This window comes from Arachis hypogaea, chromosome 18 (assembly GCF_003086295.3).
Source record: "Arachis hypogaea cultivar Tifrunner chromosome 18, arahy.Tifrunner.gnm2.J5K5, whole genome shotgun sequence".
Classification (NCBI taxonomy): Eukaryota; Viridiplantae; Streptophyta; class Magnoliopsida; order Fabales; family Fabaceae; genus Arachis; species Arachis hypogaea.
Window position 1 is genome coordinate 22,482,566 of NC_092053.1, and position 11,645 is coordinate 22,494,210.

The 11,645-nt window shown below is 33.0% G+C and overlaps 1 long non-coding RNA gene across 3 annotated transcripts; it reads right to left on the minus strand.

Moving 5' to 3' along the window:
• Positions 1-217: 217 nt before the first annotated feature.
• Positions 218-11,188, minus strand: LOC112772616 (uncharacterized). 3 transcript variants are annotated; one of them, XR_003187576.3, is made up of 5 exons: positions 10,861-11,188; positions 10,299-10,454; positions 8,367-8,495; positions 1,117-1,517; positions 218-1,023 (listed from the first exon to the last, which is right to left on the minus strand). It is a non-coding gene; the product is annotated as an uncharacterized lncRNA (long non-coding RNA). The 3 variants fall into 3 exon arrangements; XR_003187577.3 differs by lacking the exons at positions 218-1,023; positions 1,117-1,517 and adding an exon at positions 7,357-8,049; XR_003187574.3 differs by lacking the exons at positions 218-1,023; positions 1,117-1,517 and adding an exon at positions 7,357-8,061.
• Between the last annotated feature and the right edge of the window lie 457 nt (positions 11,189-11,645).

Sequence of the window (11,645 nt, forward strand, 5' to 3'; positions counted from 1 at the left end):
AATTAAAGAAACCTACTTTCTTTTGTCCTCCACGTTAAAAGTACATGAAAATCGGGATTATTTTGGTGAGCTAAGTCAAACTTAGAAAATTTATAACAGTATAATCATATCAGTGGATCATACTCAAAAAGTAATGATATATACTCAATTTAAAATTGTTTATTAAATAAAAAACCTGAATACTTTGTTAAAGAGAAGTGGGAAAAAAATCAAAATAAAAAAATGAATTCTCCTTACAAATCTGTAATCAAAATTCTTCTAAGTATTTCAAAACGAGTTTAATAAAGACATGAACCCGCCATGTTCCTATGATTCATTCACTCTCACAGTAGAACTCACCACTAGATATGGATTGACGGCTTCATCATTTTCTTAGAAAAAAACACCACGCTTAAAAAAACAGTTTCAACTTTATCCATCAAGTCATGTTAACAAGTGGTTCGAAAATAACCAAATGGTAAACACATACCGGAGGTGCATTCTTCTTCTTTCTTCGCATAGATTTCTGGATGAAGCTATCCAGTTCAGATCCAAGCCTCTTCAATATCGACCAACCTTTCGTTGCCACCTTTGGAGAACCTCGAATGTCAGATGCACTAAGAGCGGGCTCACACTATGTCACCATGCTGTTCTGTGTAGTTAGAACACTTTTGGATCCCAAGTTCGCATGATAATCAAACAGCTTAGCTATCAACTCGTCAAAGCCCGAATGTAACATGGCTGCTTCTTCTTCACAGGTCACGAAATCTTGGGCAACATTAAAGAAGTGTGAGCACAATCCTTTGAATAAGTTGTAGCTTTTATCTGTTCGCTTCTCGTCGTGGCTGCTCTTGATGAAAGTGTGTTTGCGTTGTACATTCTTGCTATATCGAGGGAGAACATAGTAAGATGATACTCTGTCTACTCTATAATTGAGAACAAAGCGAGACAGTGGTAACAAAGAATATCTCTTGATTCAAACATGTTGCGCTCGCACCCAACCTTGTGTGTCGATGGTTAAACTCGATACCATTCGTGTAGTACCTAGACTCCCCAAAAAATCGAGTATACTAAAAACTAAGCTTCACAAGAAATCTACTCTCCAAAAAGAACATAAAAGCACAATACAAAACGAACCTGATAGCCATCTGTTATGCTCTAGGTTAAACTCGACAATGAATCCAGCCCAATCCTTCTTGAAACATTCCACAGACTGGGCATTCCAAACAGTGTCAGTCATTTTAGCATGTATTTCTCTGTACTGGGCATATCCTCTGAGCGTATACGGTATCTTCTTCAATATGTGCCATATGCACCATCAGTGGCGAGTATTTGGAAGGACATTCCTAATAGCACCAAACATGGACTTGCACTGGTCCGTGATGATGGCCTGTGAGAGAGTTTCCACATATTTCAGCCATTGCGTAAAGACCCACTCAAAACTACGTATTTTATCATTCCTTAGCAAAGCACATCCGAGCAAGGTGGACTTCCCGTGATGGTTGACACCAACAAAAGATGCAAATGATAGTCCATGCCTACAATAAATACGGCCACAAATAAGAACTCGTGATAGTGTCAAAACAATAAACCTTTCAATAAAGTCATAAACACATACATATTTGTTTCTATTGTACATTATATCAAACGACACCACGTCTACATAATATTCGTAAGATGCCCTGCACCTTGCATCTACCCAGAGCGCAGTCCTAAACTTGTTAGCTGCCTCCACATCTACTACATAAAAGAAATTTAAGTTGATCTCTTTTATTCGCATGAAATAACTTAGTATTTTTTTAACATCTGCGTTTTCGTCAGCACAACACAGATTGTTTGTAATGTAATATCTCATATCCTTTTCTGAGTAACCCAAATTCGACGACCCACCAACCTCGTTCGTCAGTGCGAGGTAAGTCTTATTGGGTCGTATGACATCCTCATCGTTGTCCTGAATCACACACTTGGCATGCATGCACTACAAGAAAAACACACATTTAGGTACACTTGAAAAGTGTAGCCAAAAATGAAAAAAAATGATGCCTTAGGCAAAGGCTACGCTTTTTAGGCTTCGAAGATGCTTTTCTGGGGGATGCCTATACTATTGTTGCCTATTCTCAAAGGCTACGCTTTTCAGTATCAAAGGCTACGCTTCTGGCCTTTGGGAATAGGGTGCGCTTTTTAAGTGATACTGTCCAGGACCAAAGGCTACGCTTTTCTTTACTCATGGTTACCAAAATTCAAAAGAATAGACTACACTTTTCAAGGCTACTACATCACTTTATAAACATAACAAATAATATACCTATAGCTACTCTATATAAGTGTAGCCTTTTGTTCTTCAATTTTTTTAATTTCTGTTTATATATATAAACAGAAATTTCTAATAATCTTTTTATCTAAAATCTAATATTTGAGAATATATATATATATATACATTCCTGTATTTTTAATTAAATTAGTTAATTATTATAAAATAAAAATAAATACATAATAATACCATACAATAATCTTTAAATAATAAAAATTATCCTAAAACAAAATATATTTATGTAATGAACCAAAATATTGGGATGATCATAATTTTGAGTATTCACTACAAGAAAAACACCCATTCAGCCACACTTTTTTTAAGCTACATTTGAAAAGCGTAGCCTATTCATAGAATAGGCTACGCTTTTCTTCGTGTTACCATTTTATACGAGAATAGGAAACATAATTGTGGCATCATTTTAAAAGTGTAGCCTTAGATACAATAAAAATCACTTATGAAGCGTAGCCTTATATTAGTATCTATGGGTACACATTTCTCACCAAAGAAGACGCTTTTCAAGAGTAGCCAAATCATTAGGCTTTAGGTGCGCTTTGTAAGCGTTTTCTAATATGAGCATGCTATAACACTTAGAATTTTTTTCCCCTTTTAACACCCGCGCCCTCCTTCTCCTTTCGCAGAAAGCTAAGAGCTAGGAGAGTTCTTTCCTCTCTTCCTTGACCTCGTCCATACCTTCCTCTTCTCCTTGCACCACATCCTCACACGGTGGCTCTGCTACAATACACCACCACCGTGGCTCTGTTACGACACAACAACGCACAACTCTCCTACGTCGCACCACCGCCTCGCCGTGCTCTTCTGCTTCTTTGCTCGCCGCTGCTTTCTTGTGCTCTGCGTCTCCTTTGTTCCTCGTGCCGCCTCTGCTCCATCCATTCCTGCTTGATTCGCTTTCCCTCATCACAATAGGTAGGCTTTTATTTTTTTTTTGTCTAATTTAGGCAATTAGGGTTCCTAATCCCCATTGTCAAGAACAAAACACACGGCTCAAGTTGTTGCAGCTGGGCTCAATCTTCCTTCCGATGAGGCAAAGCATCGATCCTTAACAAGCAAGGCAAGCGCCTGATGATGATGATGGTTCTGTGAAATTTGGGAGGTTTTGGGTTTTGAGTTTTGGTTTTAGGGTTTTAATTAGGGGTCTTAGCTTCTGTATTCTGCGTTGTTTATTTGTGGACTGCCAGATCAAACTAAAATCACCAATGTAAATTTCACCATGTGTCAACTAAATTATTATTCTTATTTTTGTTATTGTTGTTGTTGATTTTTCTTGTTTAAATTTCACTTTTAAAGAGAGCAAATTATTCTCAAGAGAGGATTATTCTTATGCTTTTAAATTGCTTTGTTGATTGAATCAATAACTTGAAGTACCTGTGAATTTTAAGATGTATTTTGGGAACCCAAGCTTGATTTGAGACATATGCAGTGATTGCAGTCAATTGAGTGTTCCAATTTCTGCTGAAATGGGGTAAGCATCTAAACTGACCTTAAATTACCAATTCATGAGTTTTGATGATCAAGTATTTTTCAATTTCCTTTTGTATGCTTCTGTGCAACTTGTCTAATAGGTTTACTTGTTTTTATGTATCTATGTACATCCAGGTCATGTGTATTTTTTTATTTCTTTCTTCATGCATTTTCTTTCTCATTACTGTAAGCTAACTTGAGCGTTAGTAATCAAACAAGATGATTTTGTCTACTTCTGGTTATCATCAATATTGGCCTTGTAAATTGTAATATAGCTACTTGTTTGATATCTTGTTGTAATGTGCTTGAGTTTATGTGGGGCGTAGGTCTTGATTGGTGTCACTGTAGGTTTGAACTTGGGCTATTTTTTTTATTATGTTTTGTTTGTTTTGTTTTCTATTTTATTTTTTGATACCTAGGAGAGATTGGACTATTTGGAAGATGGTAAACGTGTTTTTCGACTGCGTTTACGGCTATGTTCTTCTTTATACCCTATCAATGAACGCATCAGAGACTTTTTTCTTGAATATGATCGACACACTCTTCGAACAAGTCCACCTTGGGGTTCTGAACTTCTGGAGGTATAATTCTTGTCCTCCTTTTGGTCTGGTTTAACTTTATCCTATTTTCTGGACTTTTTATAGGTATTTAGGTACCATTTTAGATGTTCTTGAACTCATTATTTGGGACTATGTCTATTGCCATACTTGAATTGAAACGGATATGCAGACATGTATTTTTATTTTATTTTTTTAATATTTATTTTCCCACTTAGCAGTTAGCAATTGGCATTGTGCTTGACTATGTTGCTTAACTTCTTTTCCATTAAGAAAATTGTTCTGTTGTACCAAGTTGAAATTGTTACCTGGAAATCAGTCTTTTATCTCTAATTCTCTATGCTTTTCATTGTTCAGAACATTTACATTGGTGAGTTCCTGCAATGAAATCTTTGTATCTTTACACTTTTCCTTAGCTGGGATAAATATATAAATTTGGCTTTATTTGCATGTTTACTGATAATGTGACTTGATGCCTTGGTCATTGAAAGATTGTATCAATTTAACTAACTTCCCATATGTTTGTTATGATTTTAATTGTGTGTGCTTGCATTTCTTTTTTTAGTCGATAATTAGACAATGTTTCGTCTAAAAAAAAATCTCCTATAGCAAAAAGTTCTGGAAATCCAACTTCTCTATGGTCTTTGGATTATAGCTCCATTGCCCTCTCACATGGTCTTTGGATTTGAATTATTGACATCGCCAGTGTATACGTGTTACCTGATGTAAAATTTCTATGTTTTTTATTCGAAAAATGGGAATGACAAGTGAATTATTAAGGTTGTTTTGGAATGCTGAAAAATTAAACTTATTGAGTCTTATTTGTATAATTTCTTTTTAAAATAACTTAATATATGAAATCAATTTATGTTGGATACTTTAGATGAAAAGTGGTTTTAAGATAATCTATTGTGTTTGGAATGGATTAAAAAAAGCTATTTTTAAGTGGATAATTACAAAAATTTAGTATGAGATGTTTGTTACTATTATTGAATATTGGATAGTTGAAATCAAATTGGTAAAATCGTTACAATTCAAAAATAGTGAGCTTTTTCTTAGAATCATAAACTTCAAAACATTATTTTCGTCTATGAGCTGTTTTTTAGCTTAAAAATATTAGTTTTGATTATAATCTATTTTTAATTTTTTTACACAAGCATGACACTTATGAAACATGAATTAATTGATGATACATGCTAATGATTATTTGAGATGATGCTGGTCTATTTGTTGATTTCATATGAGTATGCTTAAATGTAAAAAGTGACAAAAAATGGTGATTTATTAATTCTGAGCACTTGGGGCTGATTTAATATTTCCAACAAGTTACAATAGCTAAAAGAAAGTTAGAATGCAAGGTTAGAGTGAGTGAAAAACTAGGAATCAATTTTTGACCTCTCAAAACCCGAGGTTACATGTTGCAAAATTATGCAGTTTTGGGCAGCAATTTGTAAACAAAACTGGGAGCAATCTAGCACTCAAAATGAGTGAAATTATTTTTCAATGAAACCTTAAGATGTCTAGATTATTCCCCTAAAATTTCAGAATTTTTCGATGTGTGATTTGGAAGATATGATTTTAAGAAAATGGTCATTTTCTGCAGAAATAATGTTATACGAATTCTGGAACAGCAACTTCAAAACCACATATTTCAATACTCTGAAACTCTTTGGAGGTGAAACTAAATAGGAATGAAATATTAGGATGTCTAGTATTTTATGTCAAAATTTTAGGACAATTCGAATTTTATAGAGAAAGTTATGTCTTCTCGAAGCAGGGCTGTTCACTGCTGTGACAGCACCCTTTCCTTAAAACAAAACCATATTTCGAGAGGCGTAACTTTTTCTAGAGAAGTGAAAATGCTCTGGGACTTAAACTGGGTGAAAGATGGGTAAGTCTGGTTCAATCACACCAAACTTTAGGAGAATCCAACCAAAGATGGATTTTATATGATTTTTCTAAGTTGGTTACTGCTTGCTGTTTTTCTGAAGTGTACTAAATCAGTAGCCGATTTTTAAAAAAATCATATAAAATTAAATTCTTAGAACACAGTTGCAAAACCAAAACCAAAGTACACTTTATGATTCCTATTTAAAATAAATAATAATATATTAGGATTTCTTTTGCCCCCTTTTTTTATATGTATAATATATTAGGTATATGTATAATATGTTATATCTCTTATATTTGCATATGGTTAAGTTAATTGCTATAGCTGAAAATCATATGTTGGCTTTATTGACACTTTAACACTTGAAGTTGTATTGTTATGGCTGAAAATTGTTTGTGCAATTCTGGTTGTTGTAATTCTAGTTTTGTGCACTTCTGTTTGCTAGAATTCCTGTTTTTTTTTTTTTGCACTTTTGAATTTGTGCCTGGATTTGTGCATCTGTTTATATTGTTAGGAGCTTCTCATACTTGAAGTCATATAAAGATTATTAGAGTTGTGCTAACTGAAGTAGCACCAAGAATTGTGCTAACTTTATTTTTTAAGTTGACATAGTTTTGATAATTTATACAACTATTTTCAGTTTGGTTTCTAATTATTTTCAGTTTGATTTTTTAATTTTTATAATTGCGAATATCATTATAAATATTTTTCTAATTACTTTTCTATATAATTATGCAGGATAATATTGAGGATGATAATAAAGATTAAGTTGTTTATCATTGTGGTTTATGGGTTAAGATGGAGTAATGTTGAGAATGAATATATGTATGGTAGACTAATTATTTTTATTAGAAGATACTTATATAGAATATAATATTTTAGTTTTTCGTAGAGTATTAGTAGTAAATTCTAAGTGGTCTCATGCCTATTTTGATATGGCTATATTTAATTTAGTGTGAGATGTATGAATATTAGTACTTTTGGATCATTATAAATATATTTAATTTACAGATAATTTTTATTATTTAAAAAATTATTTAGTATAATTATGTATTATTTTTATTTTATAATATTTAACTTATTTAATTAAAAATACAGAATTATATAAGTAATCATATTACTAAATACTATGTACAAAAAATTATTAGAATATATATATATAGAAAAAAAAACAATAAGGAACCTAAGGCTACACTTATATAGAATAGCTATGGTTATACAGAAAATAAAAAAAAAACTAATGAGGGACCTAAGGCTACACTTATATAGAGTAGCTATAGTATACAACGTGGACAATGTGGCTATGCTTTACAGGTGATGCAGTAGCACTGAAAAGCGTAGCCTATTCTAGTAAAAATGGAAGCTGAAAAGCGTAGCCTTTGGTCCTGGACAGCATCACTTGAAAAGCGCACCCTATTCCCAAACGCCAAAAGCGTAGCCCTTGGCGCAGAAAAGCGTAGCCTTTGAGAATAGGCAACGGGCGAATAGGAATCACCGCAAAAAGCGTAGTCGTAGCCTAGAAAGCGTAGCCGTAGCCTAAGGCATCATTTTTTTCACTTTTGGCTACACTTTTCAAGTGTACCTGAATGGGTGTTTTTCTTGTAGTGATTCATACATCTCACACTAGAATAAGCATACTCATATCAAAATATGCATGAGACCACTTAGAGTTTACTACTAACAAACTAGAAAAAACCAAAATATTATATCATACAAATGTATCTTCTAATAAAAGACATAATCTTCAACCATACATCTTTCAATCTCCAACACTAGCACCATCTTTGCCAATAAACCATCATGATAAACATCTCAATCTTCACTCAGATCTTTAGAATTATCTTGCATAATTATATAGAAAAATAATTATGATTTGAAAAAGTGCAACAAGAAGAAAATAGTTAACATATTAATCTTCTATTGGATTGAACTATACCAAGTGTAGCTTAATACACAAGTAAAGTAGCTAACATAATAACAATCCTGACACTAATTCATCCTAATTACAATTAACTATATATATGTTGGGTAAAGTTTTACCACCTAATTTAAACAAATGCATTCTTCCTTGAAAAAACATAATTGATTGAATATCAACTCAGCATCGAAGTAAAAAAATTACAGAATAAGAAAAAGGTGGTCATACCATATCTATGTTTGAAATATGAGTTGATCCATGAGCGCTATTCGCATCAATTGGAGAGTGTTGGACATTTTGTAGCAAAGCTTCAATTTCTTCCGGCCTTATTCCAGGTTCAGATTGCTGAACTAGTAACTTAATCATGTAAAATGTAAAGAAAAAAATTAAAAAACCCTACATAAAATAAAATGAAGTTAATTAAGCATGTATATATTGGCTTTAAAATCCTGTGGGATGCATTTCTTTGAAATAAAATGAAAAATAATAATGAAGCGAGAAAAACTAGCATCACCGGCCAGTGATTAAGAGAGAAAGTATTGTTATCTTTTAGCAAAGTTTTGACAAAAATTAATAGGATAATACTATGGTGTAACATGAAAAATGAGAATTGTTCTTTGTAAGATAAAACAAAAAAAAAAAGTAATACAGATATTTTCATAAATTTAATGAAGAAATTTACTCAATTCTACTATTCTAAAAAAATCCCAAATAAACAAACTCTTAGTAATAAAGAAGATTTAAACCATGCATATCCTAGCTTCATCATTTATATTCTATCACTTAAAAATAAGATTTATTTCCAATTTTTGTGTCAACACAGTTGAAACAGTAGTTACTAATTCTAGGTCGTACTTTATAATACGTGTACACTTCTTAAATATTAAAGTCTAAAAACCAATGCCAGCCAAGTCAGTTTAAGAAATCATGTAATATTGTAATCAACCGTTTTTGTTTGAATACTAAACTCTGATTTTCTTTTCCCTCTTAAAGAGTTATATATAGAAACCCTACTAATGTATTTACTTTCAAGCATATATGATAGCAGTAGTAACATGTAACGCTAGAAGACTAAGGTGAATTTGCATCTCACGTCTAGAAATTGAGACACTACTAATCAACATGGTAATTTTGAAATTACTATCTCATAAACTTGTGTTGTTTCCACTACTATACTTGGAATATTTTTTTCTGGATGGCCGATAAACGAGGTCAATCATTTTTGCTAGTGCACTTTTCAGGTTCAGGTACTTCACTATGTTATTCACAATATTTATTAAAAGGATATTTAATGGAATATGCCAAGAATGTTTCCTACTCTAATACCTTCATATAGGACAATACCATCGTATATCACACACATCATGCACTATTATTATAATTTAATGATATAGATTGAATTATAGAACAGATACCACTCTCTTATCGTTCATGATCATATAATTTCCAAGTGGTAAGTAGTGTACTTATAACTGAATCATGTGTCAGTAAATTACATTTCAAAATCAGACTAAATTGATCCCACAAAGAGAATAAGCTATTTTATCTTCAGAAAAATCTTAAATCTCCCAGATTGCTCTGCTTCATGATATTGAGAAAGTGAACATATCAAGACATACATACAAAATAGATATCAAAGAGCAAGACCTTCAAGCAGACAATAACAAGACAAACAATTCAATAGGTACATGCATACTTACAACACTTGGAAATTATATGATCATGAACGATAAGAGAGTGGTATCTGTTCTATAATTCAATCTATATCATTAAATTATAATAATATTTTCATATCCCATCCAAAATCAAACAACACCAAATGCAAGAAGTGGATAGCACTACAAAATATTTTCCAAAGACAATGACAATCAAATAATCACTGTAATTCTAGTTTTCTTAATATTTAGATTTCTCCTAACAATTTAAGGGCATGCAAGCTAACAGGGGTCATTATATTAAGTATTGACAATGTCACACCCAAAGCAAATAAAACTTTATAGAGGGATTGACTAGATGGCTCAATCTATCTATATAGAGAAATACGATGACTCTATCTTTCAAAGGCAAAACCATACATAAAGAAAATATCATTTTTAGATTCCAAGGAACCATTTCTAGTAAATCCACACAAGGTGAAATAACTGCTCAAAGAAATCGTACCAGATGTATAAGCAAAATGTATGTGACTTGTTTGTGCTAATACAGCCTTCTCCAATGGCGGTGAGGAAGCCTCAATGTTTTGAACACGAACCATCAATCTACGGCTCCTAGAAGCAGTTGTCATTACTTGTTCCTGCAAACCATGAAAAACCTCTACTGCAAAACAACATTTTTATAAAAGCTTCATCAGTTGTAAATACTAGAAGGCAAATTGGAACTTCTTATTTTGATTAGTCATTAATATTGAGGGATTTCAGAATTTAAAATTGTATATAACTGAACTGCTTTGAGGTTCAACCTTGGCAAAGAGTCTAATGACAATTATGAAAGCCATATTATTGGATCAAAATACGCAGTAGGGTACAACGCATATTCTATCTAAACAGAGTGCTCTGCAAACATAATAGCCAATGTATTAGTTAACGAACTTTCTGAGACCCGCGACAAGGTTGTCCTCAATTCACGAGTTCATAGATTATTGTACCAAACCCCCAAATTGAAACCCTAAAATTGGAACACTACCCTCTCAAATTTTAGAAACCAAATGAAGATGAATATATACCTTCTCGATGATGGTGAGCGAATGAAGAGAGGGTTTTAGTTGAGCGCAGAGTCTTCCTGATGTGAGCGGGCAGCGAAGAGAAGCGATGATTCTCGTCGATCAATTGACGAAGTTGTCAGTGGTTACTGGTGAGTGGGGAAGCGGAGCGACAGTTCTGAAGTGGTGAGTGATGACATCGTGATGATGAGTGACGGCGAACTAGGGATTTGGAGGTGATGAGTGGCACGAATAAGGGAAAAAGGATGAGTGTTATGTTCTCTGATGATTTGGCTAAGTGTTTGTGTATTATTTTGTGAGAAGTGAAAAAAAATTTTACTAAGTGTTGGGCATTTGGCCTGATATACATTAGGCAACACTTTTAAAGTGCATCTAAAACATGACAAATATGTTATTTTTTAAAAGCGTTTTCTTTGGTGTAAAAAGCGTACCCATAGCTCTTAAGATAAGGCTACGCTTTATAAGTGATATTTATAATATCTAAGGAGACACTTTTTAAGTGATGCCACAACTGCGTTTCCTATTCTCCTACAAAAAGGAACACGGAGAAACATGTAGCCTATTCTAAGAATAGGCTACGCTTTTCAAATGTAACTTAAAAAAAGTGTGGCTGAATGGGTGTTTTTCTTGTAGTGATGGTTAGTTCCCTGTACTCGTGGTAATGGACAACTTTCTTAGCAGAACACGGGTGGGTATGCTTCAATTTTAATTTGGACACCATCCAATTATCCTTCTGTCTATCAAATATTATGTACATCCTTGCTCTACATCTCGCGGTTATTATTTTC